At 40.1% G+C, this 17,801-nt stretch overlaps 2 non-coding genes across 2 annotated transcripts; one reads left to right on the top strand and one right to left on the bottom strand.

Annotated features, from left to right (window-relative positions):
* Positions 1-4,633: 4,633 nt before the first annotated feature.
* Positions 4,634-4,740, bottom strand: LOC141687645 (small nucleolar RNA R71). The gene has a single exon (XR_012561135.1). It is a non-coding gene; the product is annotated as a small nucleolar RNA R71 (small nucleolar RNA).
* A 12,571-nt stretch (positions 4,741-17,311) lies between these two features.
* On the top strand, positions 17,312-17,418 carry LOC141688232 (small nucleolar RNA R71). The gene has a single exon (XR_012561689.1). It is a non-coding gene; the product is annotated as a small nucleolar RNA R71 (small nucleolar RNA).
* The last annotated feature ends 383 nt before the right edge of the window (positions 17,419-17,801 follow it).

Below are 17,801 nucleotides of genomic sequence, written 5' to 3' on the forward strand. Positions count from 1 at the left end.
ATTCAGGTTTCGTTTTGATTGCTGATATTTCGTATAGAGTAATTGGCCTTATTTTGCATAATATGGCGTATAACATATTGATTTTTCAAACATCTAGTTAATTTAGAAAAAAATTGTTTTATGGAATAAGATTTTTCCGGACCACTACCGGGACGTCAAAACCCACAAAAATTATATTTTTATTTTTATAAAATTTTGGGACTTTCAAATATTCAATATTTTCGCATTTTTGAATTATTCTTAATTTTTGGAAAATTATGACATATTTTTTGTATTTATTGGATAAAAAATTATTCCCCGTTAATTATTAATTTTGGGCTAATTTTTTTTTATTAAATGATATAAGTAGGCCCTAAATAATTTTTGGGAGTATTATTTTTGTAAGTATAAATAGAATATTTGTTATTTAATTTTTATTTAATTATACAAAAATCAGAAAAATATATCAAAAATCAGGATTTTCTCTAAAATTTCAATGGTTAGCATTTGTGCGTTCTTGACAATCAAACACATAATTGATAGCCATTTTAAACTCCAAATCACTAATATGAGTAACCATTTTGAAGCTCTGGATCTCCTCTATCATTTCTTTCAAGAAAAATGATCAAACGAGGTATCGATTTTAAAAGTTGACTTTTCCCGGATTTAATCGAATTTGGGGGTTTATTATATGATGATTGTTTGATGTTTTGATTGATATGGATGAATAGATCGTTGAATTTACAGTTGGTTCATGTTCATTTTGTTAGTGTTGGGTGTGATTTTAATATCGCCCGAAACTAGCGCCGCCGTTGCATATATCGGGTGTCCGACGTGGTTGTTGAATTTTAATTAATTAAAACATGTTCAGAGCTATGATATGGAATGTAGGGATCAATTACTATAATTTAATGCAAGTTCAGTAATGATTCTGGTCGACGTTGCCAGAAAGTCGAGCTCGCCAACGTCAGGCGAACCTGCCGGATCCTGGGTGGTGTTCTAGCCCGACCAGGAGCCATTCTTCGCGACCCGGTCGAATGACCCGGGTTTGATCTATTTCCCCCCAAAACCCAGCTTCAATTTTGTTTCTGGAAATTTTGTTTTAAAAATAATTCAAAAATCTTATTTTAATTCTAAAAATGAATTTAAATTCAAAATTTAATTTAGTTGATTATTTTAAATAATTAACTAAATTATTTTAAATTCAGTAAATCAGTTTCTTTCATTATTTTCATAAATCAAAATTTTATTTAATTATTTATATTTTATTTTAATTAATTATTTATGCATTTAATTAATTCTTTAATTTAATTAATTACTAATTCTATAAATAGTTATATAAAATGTAATTATTAATAATTAAGCCAAATAATGATTTAAAAATCATTTTGAGCTTTTAAAAATGATATAAAGGTATTTATAATTCAATTAATATTATTATTAATTAAATTATACTTATTTTATTCATAATAAATAGACCGTTCGTCCGTTTACTACAAAACGAACGCGTCTAGACTCAAAAAAATATTATGCTTCTGTTAAAAATACTTTCGAGACATAAAATCTTTCATTTCGAAAGGTCTCTTGATTCTGTAAACGTTTCTAAACGTATCGAGTCGAATGTTTTGACGAACTGAGTTATATGTTATATGAAATATGTGATATGTGTCTTATGTGCTCATGTGTTATATAAATCGTGAGTCCATGTGTTTGTTAAACCACATATGATTAAATGTGATCTTTATCTGTTATTATCGGGTGGGTAGATGATAAGGATAAATATATGATAGACAATTACATATTGTTGTTTAATTGAAGTAGTATCTTTTATGATAGATACACCTAGTTCAAGGCATTCAAAGCCAAACCATGATAGTAAAAGTAACGCTTGATTATGTGTGATAATGAGACGAGTAGATACAGAGTAGAGGTGAGCATATAATAGTGATTGAAAGTTAGAAAGCAGATCAATTGAGGCAAGTATTTCTTCCCTAATCTCTATCAACCAATGTGCTTTGTCAGATTTAATATATGTGCTCTGTCAAGTCATTGTCAATTGTTCCTTTCTACTTTAGTCATTGATAGTGTAAACTTCTTACCAGTTGATGAGCTGATGTCGTTAGCCATTTATAGTCTATTCTTCTTAGCCATTGATGACTCACTTCACTTAGATAAAATACATGGCATTTCATATTTAAAGTTAACCATTCTTTCTATTTATCCATTGAGTTAGTTATCATCATGTAATGAATAATTACATCAATAAATTATTATTGAGATCTATATGAAAAATGCTGCAAAAACTTATCAGTTGATAAGCTACCCTGTCAACGGCTATCATACAATGATCATTAGCCTTTGACAGCTAAACCTACTTAATGAATGATTATGCTATATATTTTGTTCATGATCAATAATACATTTAATTCCTAACAAAATCACTTCCAAAGTCCTTCACCATATTTGCACGCTTACTCTTTATAGGTTCTTCTACTTCGTTAGGAGCAGAGCTACTACTAGGATCAGATTCTACATTTGTCATCTTTTCCACATGATTTGAAATAGAACTCGATATGTATAACTGATAAGTGGCATTTAATACCACTTAGAATGTCTTAAAATAGCTTAAATTGGTGTCTTGAAATCAAGTATTTTGTGTATTTGATGTGTTTTTCTAGTGTTTGTGCGTTTCAGGGTAATAGTTGCATTTCGGGGGAGTAACCATCAATAATAAGCCTTGGCATGTGTCTAGCATTGCGAGAGGGAAGAGAGGAGCAGATTACAGCGAAGAAACGGAGCAAAATCAGACATTTTCCAGTAGGGGTCTGAGCGCCCGCTCAGCTATGCTGAGCGGCCGCGCAGGGACGGAAAATCAGAATATTTATTTTAGACTCCTATTTCTGTTTGGCTTCCAACTTCTGAGTAATCTAAGCTTTATGGGACTTCTATATAAGTAGATTTCAGAGACATTTCACGTGTGTTGGATCGTTGTATTAATCAAGGAGCGAAGGAGATAAGGAAGAAGACCGTTTTAGCACACCGCAATGAAGAGGAAGCATATTTTCTTGTGATTCTTTATTTTGTTGTAACGTTGGATGCTAGTTTTTTTTGCTTTGAACCTATTTACTCTTGTGACGTACTCTGGTTTAATATAATTAGTTTAGTTATTATTCTCTTGTGTTTATTTATCATGTTTTCATATAAACCCATGATGACGATAAGTGCTATCATGGGCTAATCGTGATCATGGGGTCGTAACGGATTTATTATGGAATTCCCTAGTTAGTTGTTTAATACCTTAGTGTGTGATGATTGTATGATATCTAGTATTGGTTGTGCGTATTCGTCTTATGTGCGTTGCGAACATATAAGATATGGTGTTAATCTCTTGTGAAGCGACGGTGGATCTCGAGATTTAGAACTTGCCGTGCTAGCATAGGTTCATGAATGATGTTGCATGATTAGTGGGTAACTCTAACCGTTTTATTCGCCCTGTGTAATCAAAAGGAATAACTTGTGCTTAAATCATTATGTTGTCAATTTCTGTAGACATATAGGGACTCAACATAATTGATGCCTATTTAACTTCTATCTTATTTGTGGATGTTTGGTCGAATGGTATTAGTACAATGAAAGTTGGCTTTTATCAGTTTCGTGTTATTCGATTAATATCATCACTGTTGCATGCTAAGGGTAATAACAATGACTATTGAAGGAAGTAGTAATGAAGTTGTGATCTCATGAGTGTTTTAATATTGTTAATTCGAAGTGTCAATTAAGTGGTTAATTTTAGTAGTTAATTGTAGTTAATAATTAGTTAACAAATCTAAGTGTTAATTGTCTTAACATTGAGAAGTAATCATACATTTGTGAGTGAGTTTAATTGAACATAATTAGTCTGAGTCTCTGTGGGAACGAACTAGAAAGTATTCTATATTACTTGGGAACGCGTATACTTGCGTGTATTATTAGTGCGTGTTTTCGCCCAAACAAGTTTTTGGCGCCGCTGCCCGAGACTTGGCGTATTTGTTTAGTTTATGTACTTACCATCATTGGTCGGTAGGACTCAGTGATTAAGGCGTGTTACTTATTGTTTCCGGTTGTGTTTCAGGTACTTTAGCGAGCATTTATGCAAACTCGTTCTCGTACTCGCAAGAGGACTTTAGATACAGCTGAGGAGATAGATGAAGTTCTTGATATTCCAGAGAAGATAGATTTTGAAGATTCGGATTCAGGAAGTGAGTAGAAAGAACCGGTAATCATGGGTGATCGTATTGTTCCGGCTGATCCAGCTCTTATGGACTTTTCTCGGCCTAAAATTGATGACATTCAGTCAAGCATTCTTCATCCGGCTATTCAAGCTAACACCTTTGAAATCAAGCCGGGCACTATTCAGATGGTGTAGAATTCTGTTTCTTTTGGAGGTGCTGCGACTGAAGACCCCAACATGCACATAAGGAATTTTGTCGAGATCTACAGTACTTTCAAATATAATGGCATTACTATTGAGGCTATCAAGCTGAGGCTTTTCCCATTCTCACTGAGGGATAAAGCTAAGGACTGGTTACATTCTGAACCAGCTGGGTCCATCACTACTTGGCAAGATCTTGCGTAAAAGTTTCTGGTGAAGTTTTATCCAATGGCAAAGACTGCTGCTATGAGGAGTGCTCTTACTCAGTTTGCACAGCAACCTACAGAATCTATGTGCGAAGCTTGGGAACGCTACAAGGAAATGTTGAGAAAGTGTCCACATCATGGAATGCCCGATTGGATGGTGATCACTGGTTTCTATAATGGTTTGGGGGCCCAATCTCGGCCCATGCTCGATGCAGCAGCTAGAGGCGCCTTGTGGGCCAAAAGCTATACTGAGGCTTATAATCTTATTGAAACTATGGCTGCAAATGAGCATCAAAACCCAACCCAGAGGATGATGCCTAGGAAGGTAGCAAGTATTCTGGAAGTCGATGCAGCCACCGCTATTGCAGCGCAGCTCCAAGCGCTATCTATGAAGGTCGATTCTCTAGCTACCTATGGAGTCAATCAAATAGCTATGGTCTGTGAGCTTTGTGCAGGTTCTCATGCTACGAATCAGTGTTCTCTTATCAATAAATCTATTCAGTATGTGAACAGTTATCAGCGATAACAGAAGCCCGTGCCAGCTACTTATCATCCTAATAACAGAAATCATCCAAATTTCAGCTGGGGTAATAATCAAAATGCTATGCAGCCACCATATCAACAAGGTGTGAGTAAACAGTTCAATCCACCTGGATTCCAGCAACCGCATCAGTATCCTCAAAGGCAATCATATCCTCAACAGGGAAGTGCAGCTGCACCCACTAGTGCTGATTTTGAGGAACTTAAGCTGTTGTGCAAGAGTCAGGCGGTTTTTTTCAAGACCTTGTAAAATCAAATCGGTCAAATAGCCAATGCAGTGCTCAATCATCAACCTAGAACACTTCCCAGTGACACGGAAGTACCAGGCAGGAAGGAAGCTAAAGAGCAAGTTAAGGCTATTACCTTAAGGTCTGGGAAAGTTGTTGATGCTGAAAAGGCAAAAGAAGGAGAAGCTGAAGTTGGAGATAAAGAAGCTAAGCAAAAGGAGAAAGCGGCGGAACCAAGGAAGACTACTGTTGAACACACTCTTCCTGAGGGTAATACAGGGGAGAAACAACTCTATCCTCCACCACCTTTCCCTAAGAGATTGCAACAACAAAAGCTGGATAAGCAGTTCGGTAAGTTTCTGGAGGTGTTCAAGAAACTTCACATCAATATACCTTTCGATGAGGCTCTGGAGCAAATGCCTAGTTATGTGAAGTTTATGAAGAGTATTCTTTCAAGGAAGGTGAAACTGGATGACCTTGAGACCGTTGCTCTAACGGAAGAGTGCAGCGCTATGCTGCAGCAAAAGTTACCCCCAAAGCTTAAAGATCCAGGTAGCTTCACCATTCCTTGCACCATTGGCAAGTTGTCGTTTGACAAGTACCTTTGTGATTTGGGAGCAAGCATCAATCTGATGCCGTTGTCGATCTTTAAAAAGTTGGATTTGCCTGATCCAAAACCCACCTACATGTCTCTACAATTGGCTGATCGTTCTATCACTTACCCAAGGGGCATAGTGGAGGATGTGCTAGTCAAGGTGGATAAGCTCTTCTTTCCTGCAGACTTTGTTATCCTGGATTTTGAGGAAGATAAGAAGATTCCCATAATCTTGGGAAGACCTTTCTTGGCTACTGGCCGTACCTTGATAGATGTGCAGAAAGGTGAACTTACTATGCGAGTGCAGGATCAGGATGTAACCTTCAATGTATTCAAAGCAATAAAATTCCCTACAGAAGATGAGGAGTGCTTAAAAGTGGATGTGATTGATTCAGAGGTTACTTCAGAACTCGATCATATGCTAATGTCTGGTGCATTAGAAAAGGCATTAGTAGGGGATTTTGACAGTGATGATGAAGATGGCAACGAGCAATTACAATATCTTAATGCTTCTCCCTGGAGGTGAAAGCTAGACATGCCGTTTGAATCTCTTGGTACTTCTGACCTCAAGAATGCTGAAGGAAAGCTCAAACCATCAATTGAGGAAGCACCTACCTTGGAGCTCAAGCCATTGCCTGAACACTTGAGGTATGTTTTTTTAGGTGATGCATCTACATTACCTGTTATTATTGCATCTGACCTTTCAGGTAGTGAGGAGGACAAGCTCTTAAGGATTTTGAGAGAATTCAAATCGGCTATTGGACGGACCATAGCAGACATAAAAGGGATCAACCCTTCATATTGCATGCATAAAATTCTATTAGAGGACGGTAGTAAGCCAACTGTTGAGCAACAGCGCAGACTTAATCCTATCATGAAGGATGTGGTGAAGAAAGAAATTCTGAAATGGCTGGATGCAGGCATCATTTATCCTATTTCTGACAGTTCTTGGGTGAGTCCCGTGCAATGTGTGCCTAAGAAATGAGGTATTACTGTGGTAGCAAATGAGAAGAACGAGCTCATCCCCACGAGAACAGTTATAGGATGGAGAGTATGTATGGCCTACCGAAAGTTGAACAAGGCCACGAGGAAGGATCACTTCCCTCTTCCATTTATTGAGCAGATGCTTGACAGGTTAGCTGGTCATGAGTATTATTGTCTTCTGGATGGCTACTCAGGGTATAATCAGATTTGTATTGCACCAGAGGATCAAGAAAAGACTACCTTCACTTGTCCATTTGGCACGTTTGCTTTTCGCAGAGTTTCTTTTGGGTTATGTGGCGCACCGGCCACTTTTCAAAGATGTATGATGGCTATATTCTCTGACATGATTGGAAATAATGTCGAGGTGTTCATGGACGACTTCTTCGTCTTTGGCCATTCGTATGATGAATGTTTGAATAATCTTTGTGCCGTGCTCAAAAGGTGTGTGGAAACTAATTTGGTGCTTAATTGGGAAAAATGTCATTTTATGGTGCATGAAGGCATTATTCTTGGGCATAAGGTCTCTAGCAAGGGTCTTGAGGTGGATAAAGCCAAGGTGAGAGTCACTGAAAATCTTCCACCACCTATTTCTGTGAAAGGAATCCGTAGTTTTCTTGGTCATGCGGGTTTTTATCGGCGTTTCATCAAGGACTTTTCGAAGATATCTAAGCCGCTGTGCAACTTGCTTGAGAACGATGTGCCTTTCAAATTTGATGATGAATGTTTGACGGCATTCGAGACTCTTAAGAAGAGTTTAATCACTGCACCAGTTATTACAGCACCGGATTGGACATAGCCTTTTGAGATGATGTGTGATGCGAGTGATTATGCGGTAGGCGCAGTTCTTGGGCAGCGTAAGAATAATCTCTTTCATGTGGTCTACTATGCTAGCAAGACCTGAAATGGGGCCCAAATGAACTACACCACTACTGAGAAAGAGCTCTTAACTATAGTCTTTGGTTTCAAGAAATTTCGATCTTATCTGCTTGGGACAAAAGTGACAGTATTCACTGATCATGCGGCCATTCGCTATTTGGTTTCCAAGAAGGATTTGAAGCCGAGACTCATTCGTTGCGTGCTCTTACTACAGGAATTTGAGTTAGAGATCAAGGATCGAAAAGGTACTGAGAATCAAGTAGCTGACCATCTCGCTAGATTGGAGAATCCCGAGTCTACTTCACAGGATAAGACATTGATTAACGAATCTTTTTCGGATGAGCAGTTGTTCGCAGTTCAGGAGGAAAAGCCATGGTTTGCAGATATTGTAAACTATCTTGTCAGCAATATAATGCCTCCTAATTTGACCTCTGCTCAAAAGAAGAAGTTTCTGCATGAGGTGAAGTGGTATATGTGGGATAAACCATATTTGTTTAGACAGGGAGCTGACCAGATCATCAGGAGATGTATCCCATTCTGTGAGATGGAGGGGATATTACGAGACTGCCACTCCACAGTTTATGGTGGACACTATGGTGGTGAGAAGACGGCAGCTCGTATTCTGCAAGCAGGTTTTTTCTGGCCTACTGTTAGGGCGAAAACACGCGCTAATATTCACGCAAGTATACGCGTTCGCAAGTAATATAGAATACTTTCTAGTTCGTTCCCACAAAGACTCAAACTAAAATATTGTCTAATTAAACTCACTCACCAATGTATGATTACTTCTCAATGTTAAGACACTAACACTTAAGATTGTTGATTAAATATTAACTACAATTAACTACTTAATTAATCACTTACTTAACACTTCAAATTATCAATAAAACACTCATTAGATCACAACTTCATTACTACTTCCTTCAGTAGTCATTGTTATTACCTTTAGCATGTGACAGTGATGATATTAATCGAATAACACGAAACTGATAAAAGCCAACTTTCATTGTACTAATACCATTCTACCAAGCATCCACAATTAAGATAGAAGTTGAATAGTCATAAATTATGTTGAGTTCCTATATGTCTACAGAAATTGACAACACAACGATTTAAGCGCAAGTTATTCCTTTTGATTACATAGGGCAAATAAAACTGTTAGAGTTACCCACTAATCATGCACAACGTACATGAACCTATGCTAGCATGGCAAGTTCTAAATCTCAAGATCCACCGTCGCTTCACAAGAGATTAGCACCCTATCTTATATGTTCGCGACGCACATAAGACGAATACGCACAACCAATACTAGATATCATACAATCATCACACACTAAGGTATTAAACAATTAACTAAAGAATTCCATAATAAATCCGTTGCAACCCCATGATCACGATTAGCCCATAATAACACTTATCGTCATCATGGGTTCATATGAAATCATGATAAACAAACACAAGAAAATAATAACTAAACTAATTATATTAAAACAGAGTACGTCACAAGAGTAAATAAGTTCAAAGCAAGAAAACTAGCATCCAACGTTACAACGAAACAAGAATCACAAGAAAATATGCTTCCTCTTCGTTGCGGTGTGCTAAATCGGGCTTCTTCCTTATCTCCTTCGCTCCTTGCGTAAAAACACGATCTTCTTCAATCCACACTTGTGAAAACATCTCAAATCTACTTATATAATAGTCCCATAAAACTCAGATTACATAGAAGTGGAAACCAAACAGAAGTAGAAGTCCTGAAATAATATATCTTTTTTCCCGACCCTGCGCGGCCGCTCAGCAATGCTGAGCGGGCGCTCAGACCTCTACTGGAAAAAATCTGATTTTGCTCCGTTTCTTCGCCGTAATCTGCCCGTTTCTTTCCTCTCACAATGGTGAACACATGCCAAGGCTTATTCTTGATGATTCCTCCCCCGAAATGCAACTAATACCCTGAAATGCATAAACACTACAAAAACACATCAAATACACAAAATACTTGATTTCAAGACACCAATTTAAGCCATTTTAAGACGTTCTAAGTGGTATAAAATGCCACTTATCACACCCCCAAACTTAAATTGATGTTTGTCCTCAAGCGTCACAGACTCAAAAACAAATATAAAACATGCATGAATGCAATCTATATGAAAATACAGCGATCCCCCTTACTACAATTAACCAACCAAATTGCAACATCTCAACAAATGCAGTTAGACAACTAAAGATCAATAAACTCATGCACACGGACATACAGCCAGAAACGTGGTGTGTGCAAATGCTTAACAGATATGCTTCGGAACTAGACCAATTATTATGACTCGACTATCCTCAAGGCAATCCCATGATTATACAAAGAATAAAAATTCTAGGCACAAAGTGATATACAACACTACAAGAACTCTGGAGCTTATTACGGAATCATGCTTTTTATTCACAACACAAATGCTTATTTGACCGTGCAATGAGTGAGGTCCACAAAAGACTTATACAATGGTATCCATGTAACGAGCGTTAGGTTAGCGGATCCCAGACTCTAAAAGCCTTAGGTCACTAGGCACAAAGTCCCCTAAGAACTTAATAACTCGAATACCAAAGAGCCCACTCTTGATCAATTATGCATAAACTAATTTTTTTTTTATAACTTCTGAGCAAGTGCGTTTCGCTCCATCTTGCTCAACCCTAGACTACTCGCACCATATGCGAGTCGGCTACTAGCCATTTGACGCCTAGACACAACCAGCAACAAATTCCATTTTTTTTTCTCCAATTTTTTTTTCTTTTTCATGCCTTTATCACTAAGAACCTATTATCGAATTCTAAGCATAATAAATAGATTGACCTCGAAAACAACCAAATCATAACAACAATCTAGCCCTTACGCATTCTCTAAGACTTAGTGGAATTACAAGTGTTTCTAGCATGCATATCAACCTACACAACTTAATATCACTTTAATGCTATCACTACACTCGCATCAATATCATAATTCAGTCGATAAATCATTGCAAAAGGGATCATGGTAAATGCATGAGCTACGTGACATGATAAACAATAAAAGCTATATATATAAAAAAACTATATGGCCTAAATTATGCAACTATATGAACTAAGCTGTCATGAATATGCAGCTATATGACACACACACAATATTCCTTAACTACCACCCCCAAACTTAAAATCTTCACTATTCTCAGTGAAGGTAGTAGAAAGGAACACAGGGTATACCTACTCGGAGTCATCATCATCATCACCCTCAGTGGGTGGAGTATCAGGCGGCGGGTATGCAGAGTCCTCACCAAAAACTGGCCACTGGATATCAGCTCCAAGGCCTCGAAAAGCAATCCCTAACGCAAGGGTGAGCTCCTGAGCAAATCTGCTCTGCGTCTCGTACATAGCATCCATCCGCCGTGTAAGCCTCCTATACTGGGCATCAACCATCCCAGCACCCTCCTGAGCTCTCGAAGAACCACCCTCATCACGCCTTGGCCTAGCCATAGTAGCACCTCATGCTGGACGCCCTCCTGGAAGACGATAACCCAGCCCATACTCCTCAAGCTCACCACCGGTCCACTCCTGCATCCCATTCAGCGTCCCAGAATCAATCGGAGCTGCCGGCAACTGCAACTACTCATTAGCCGGCCAGTTCACTCCCACTGCTCGGCATAGCTTCATAACCATGGATGCATAAGGGATGTTCATATGCTTCGCTCCCCTCAAAAACTTCAGAATTCCTTGGTAGATAAACTCACCAAGGTCCACATAGTACTCCTCATTCAGAATTCCCCACAACAACTGTGCTCTCTCAACTGTGACCGCGTGTGCATGCGAAGAAGGCAAAATATTAGCACAAATAAATGCATTCCATGCACGGGCATACCTGTTCATGGCGATCGCCGGAAAGTGACGATACTCATTAGTGCCGGTCCTGAAGGTCCAAACTGTGCCTGGTCGACAGAGAGTCGCACAAATCAAATCCAAGTCAAAATCCTCAACAGTCTTTTCATTCCAGTTCTCCTCCTCGGGCTTCCTCTCTCGCTGTCCAATCACACGGCGAATCGCCGCAGGGTGATAATCAACTGTCAGCCCTCGGACTACAGAAAACCCATTCTTTTCGGCCTTCGCGTTCGCGTAGAACTCGCGAACAACGCTCATCGGTACCGCTTCGGGTGACTCACAAAAAGCTATCCACCCCTTCTCTGCAATCATGGGCAGCAACTCACCATCCCTCCCCGATGGTAAAAACCCTCTCTCCTTCATAATCGGCTTCCCCAATAGCCTAGTGTACTCCTCCTCCGCGGCTCTGTCAGTTAACCAAGGCCTTGCAGCAGTACCCCTCGATGAATCAGTAGTAGGAACTGTGTTGTTGTTGTCAATAGTGCGTGCTCTCTTGGGTGCCATTGATTCGTGAATAAAAGTGTGTAAGAACTGAGTTTTGGTGCTTGGGAGAGAGTTTAAGTGTAGGAAGTTTGTGGGAGATATGTAGGATAGGTGTATGTATATATAGGGTGTGGATTAGATTAGGGTTTGCGAATTAAGGGTTAAAATGATGGGGTAGTGGGAACAAATCGTTGGTTTATGGGCTACAACTGTTTTTTTTTCTGAACTGTAAAAAAAATTCTCGTACTCGACCCCTGAGCGGTCGCTCAGCAAAGCTGAGCGGGCGCTCAGCTTGCTGCGCGGTCGCTCAGCAAAGCTGAGCGAGCGCTCAGCAATGCTGAGCGGGCGCTCAGGGGGTCACTGGAAAAAAAAATTTCAGCCCCTGTTTTCTGATTTTTTTGTGTTTTTGGATAGGTTATTAACTTCTAAGGGTTCCTGTAACAACAATTCATGGGTTGCCTCCCACGCAACGCTTCTTTTTCGTCATTAGCTTGACGTTTCGTACCCTTCTCAAGTAGTCAACAAAATGGCACTAACCACTTCTCGGTTTGCCATGTCCCCATAGTAGTGCTTCAAACGCTAACCGTTAACCTTGAATGCTTGGTTCGGATCATTCTAAAAAATTTCCACCGCTCCATGTGGAAACACAGTTTTGACAATAAAAGGCCCAAACCACCTCGATTTCAACTTCCCTGGAAAAAGTCGGAGCCGAGAGTTGAATAAGAGAACTTGTTGCCCCGGCACAAATAACTTAGGATGTAGCTTCCTATCGTGCCACCTCTTCACCTTTTCCTTATACATTTTGTTATTCTCGTACGTTTGAAGTCGAAATTCATCAAGTTCATTAAGCTGAAGCATTCTTTTCTTACCAGCTGCATCTAAATCCAGGTTCAACTTCTTCAATGCCCAGTAGGCCTTATGCTCAAGCTCCGCAGGTAGATGACATCCCTTATCGTACACCAACTGAAACAGTGACATACCAAGTGGAGTTTTGTATGCTATTCTGTAAGCCCAAACAGCTTCATCGAGGTTTAAAGACCAATCCTTCCTTGACGGACAAACAACCTTCTCTAGAATGCATTTTATCTCTCTGTTAGACACTTCCGCTTGACCATTTGTTTGCGGATGATAGGCAGTAGCTACTCGATGATTCACATTATAACGCTGCATCATAGAAGTGAACTTACGGTTGCAGAAATGCGATCCTTCATCACTTATGATTACCCGAGGTGTTCCAAACCTTGTGAAAATTTGCTTATGAAGAAAATTTAGCACTGCCTTTGCATCATTTGTCGGTAAAGCTTTAACTTCGACCCATTTTGAGACATAATCGACTGCCAGCAAGATGTACTGGTTATTGCAAGATGAGATAAAAGGCCCCATGAAATCGATTCCCCAAACATCAAAGACCTCGACTTCAAGCATCACATTTAATGGCATCTCATCCTTCCTTGTCAAATTTCCCACTCTTTGGCAACGATCACACCTTAACACAAACTGATGAGCATCCTTGAACAAAGTAGGCCAAAAAAAACCTATTTGCAGAATACGAGCTGCCGTCTTCTCACCACCATAGTGTCCACCATAAATCGTGGAATGCCAGTCTCGTAATATCCCCTCCGTCTCACAGAACGGGATACATCTCCTGATGATCTGGTCAGCTCCCTGTCTAAACAAATATGGTTCATCCCACATATACCACTTCACCTCATGCAGAAACTTCTTCTTTTGAGCGGATGTCAAATTAGGAGGCATTACATTGCTGACGAGATAGTTTACAATATCTGCAAACCATGGTTCTTCTTCCTGAACTGCGAACAACTGCTCATCCGGAAAAGATTCATTGATTAACGTCCTATCTTGTGAAGTAGAATCGGGATTCTCCAACCTAGAGAGATGGTCAGCTACTTGATTCTCAGTACCTTTTCTATCCTTGATCTCTAACTCAAATTCCTGAAGTAAAAGCACCCAATGAATGAGTCTCGGCTTCGAATCCTTCTTGGAAACCAGATAGCGAATAGCCGCATGATCAGTGAATACTGTTACTTTCGTACCAAGTAGATAAGATCGAAATTTCTCGAAACCAAAGACTATAGCCAAAAGCTCCTTCTCAGTAGTGGTGTAGTTCAATTGGGCCCCATTTAAAGTCTTACTCGCATAGTAGACCACATGGAAGAGATTTTTCTTGCGCTGTCCCAGAACTGCACCTACCGCATAATCACTCGCATCACACATCATCTCAAACGGTTCTGTCCAATCTGGTGCTGTAATAACTGGTGCAGTGATCAAACTCTTCTTGAGAGTCTCGAATGCTGCCAAACATTCATCATCAAACTTGAAAAGCACATCTTTCTCAAGCAAATTGCACAACGGCTTATATATCTTTTAAAAGTCCTTGATGAATCGCCGATAAAAACCCGCATGACCAAGAAAACTACGGATTCCTTTCACAGAATTAGGTGGGGGAAGATTTTCAATGACTCACACCTTGGCCTTGTCCACCTCCAGACCCTTGTTAGAGACCTTATGCCCAAGAATAATGCCTTCACGCACCATAAAATGACATTTCTCCCAATTGAGCACCAAATTAGTTTCCACGCATCTTTTGAGTACGGCGCGCAGATTATTCAAACATTCATCATATGAATGTCCAAAGACGGAGAAGTCGTCCATGAACACTTCGACATTATTTCCAATCATGTCAGAGAATATAGCCATCATACATCTCTGAAAAGTGGTCGGGGCACCACATAACCCAAACGAAACTCTGCGAAAAGCAAACGTGCCAAATGGACAAGTGAAGGTAGTTTTTTCCTGATCCTCTGGTGCAATACAAATCTGATTATACCCTGAATAACCATCCAGAAGACAAAAATACTCATGACCCGCCAACCTGTCAAGCATCTGATCAATAAATGGAAGAGGGAAGCGATCCTTCCTTGTGGCTTTGTTCAATTTTCTATAATCCATGCATACTCTCCATCCTGTAACTGTTCGAGTGGGGATGAGCTCATTCTTTTCATTTGCGACCACAGTGATACCACCTTTCTTAGGTACACATTGTACGGGGCTCACCCATGAGCTGTCAGAAATAGGATAAATGATGCCTGCATCCAGCCATTTCAGAATTTCTTTCTTCACCACCTCCTTCATGATGGGATTCAGTCTTCGCTGCTGTTCCACAGTTGGCTTACTACCTTCCTCTAGCAGAATTTTATGCATACAATATGAAGGACTTATCCCCTTGATGTCTGCTATGGTCCATCCAATAGCCGATTTGAATTCTCTCAAAATCCTTAAGAGCTTTTCTTCCTCACTACCTTCAGCATTCTTGAGGTCAGAAGTACCAAGAGATTCAAAAGGCATGTCCAGCTTTCGCTTCCAGGGAGAAGCGTTCAGATATTGTAATTGCTCGTTGCCATCTTCATCATCGCTGTCAAAATCCCCCACTAAGGCCTTTTCCAATGCATCAGACATTAGCATGCGATCGAGTTCCGAAGTAATCACAGAATCAATCACATCTACTTTTAAGCACTCCTCATCTTCTGTAGGGAATTTCATTGCCTTGAATACGTTGAAGGTCACATCCTGCTCTTATACCCGCATAGTAAGTTCACCTTTTTACACATCTATCAAGGTACGGCCAGTAGCTAAGAAAGGCCTTCCCAAGATTATGGAAATCTTCTTATCTTCCTCAAAATCCAGAATAACAAAATCTGCAGGAAAGAAGAGCTTATCCACCTTGACGAGCACATCCTCCACTATGCCCCTTGGGTAAGTAATGGAACGATCAGCCAATTATAGAGACATGTATGTGGGTTTTGGATCAGGCAGATCCAACTTTTTAAAGATAGACAACGGCATCAGATTAATGCTTGCTCCCAAATCACAAAGGCACTTGTCAAAAGTCAGATTGCCAATGGTGCAAGGAATGGTGAAGCTTCCTGGATCTTTCAGTTTTGGTGGTAACTTTTGCTGCAGAACAGCGCTGCATTCTTCTGTGAGAGCAACGGTTTCAAGGTCATCCAGTTTCACCTTCCTTGAAACAATAGTCTTCATAAACTTCGCATAACTAGGCATTTGCTCCAGAGCCTCAGCGAAAGGTATATTGATGTGAAGTTTCTTGAACACCTCCAGAAACTTCCCGAACTGTCTATCCAGCTTTTGTTGCTGCAATCTTTTAGGAAAAGGTGGTGGAGGATAGAGCTGTTTCTCCCATGTATTAGCCTCAGGCAGAGTGTGTTCAACAGTAGTCTTTCTTGGTTCCGCCGTTTTCTCCTTTTGCTTAGATTCTTCATCTCTAATTTCAGCTTCTCCTTCTTTTGTCTTTTCAGCATCAGCAACTTTTCCAGACCTTAAGGTAATAGCCTTGACTTTCTCTTTAGCTTCCTTCCTGCCTGGTACTTCCGTGTCACTGGGAAGGGTGCCAGGTTGACGATTGAGCACTGCATTGGCTAATTGACCGATTTGATTTTCCAAGGTCTTGATAGAAACCGCCTGACTCTTGCATAACAACTTAAGTTCCTCAAAATCAGCACTAGTAGATGTAGCTGTACTTCCCTGTTGAGGATATGATTGCCTTATAGCATACTGCTGTGGTTGCTAGAATCCAGGTGGGTTAAACTGTTTACTCACTCCTTGCTGATATGGTGGCTGAATAGCATTCTGATTATTCCCCCAGCTGAAATTTGGATGATTTCTGTTGTTAGGATGATAGGTCACTGGCACAGGCTGCTGTTGTCGCTGATAATTATTCACATACTGAACAGATTCGTTGACAAGAGAACACTGATCCGTAGCATGAGAACCTACACAAAGCTCACAAACCATAGCTATTTGATTAACTCCATATGTAGCCAAAGAATCAACCTTCATTGATAGCGCTTGGAGCTGGGCTGCAATAGCGGTGGCTGCATCAACTTCCAGAATACCTGCTACCTTGCCTGACGTCATCCTCTGAGTTGGGTTTTGATGCTCATTTGCAGCCATCGTCTCTGTAAGATTATACGCCTCAGTATAGCTTTTAGCCCATAAGGCGCCTCCAGCTGCTGCATCGAGCATGGGCCGAGATTGGGCCCCCAAACCATTATAGAAACCAGTGATCACCATCCAATCCGGCATTCCATGATGTGGACATTTTCTCAACATTTCCTTGTAGTGTTCCCAAGCCTCGCACTTAGATTCTGTAGGTTGCTGTGCAAACTGAGTAAGAGCACTCCTCATAGCAGCAGTCTTTGCCATCAGATAAAACTTCACCAGAAACTTTTGCGCAAGATCTTGCCACGTAGTGATGGACCCAGCTGGTTCAGAATGTAACCAGTCTTTAGCCTTGTCCCTCAGTGAGAATGGGAAAAGCCTCAACTTGATAGCCTCATCAGTCACGCCATTACACTTAAAAGTGCTGCAGATCTCAACAAAATTCCTTATGTTCATGTTGGGGTCTTCAGTTGCCGCTCCTCCAAAAGAAACAGAATTCTGCACCATCTGAATAGTGCCCGGCTTGATTTCAAAGGTGTTAGCTTGAATAGCCGGATGAAGGATGCTTGACTAAATGTCATCAATTTTAGGCCGAGAAAAATCCATAAGAGCTGGATCAGCTTGAACAATAC

This window comes from Apium graveolens, chromosome 9 (assembly GCF_009905375.1).
Source record: "Apium graveolens cultivar Ventura chromosome 9, ASM990537v1, whole genome shotgun sequence".
Taxonomy (NCBI): Eukaryota; Viridiplantae; Streptophyta; class Magnoliopsida; order Apiales; family Apiaceae; genus Apium; species Apium graveolens.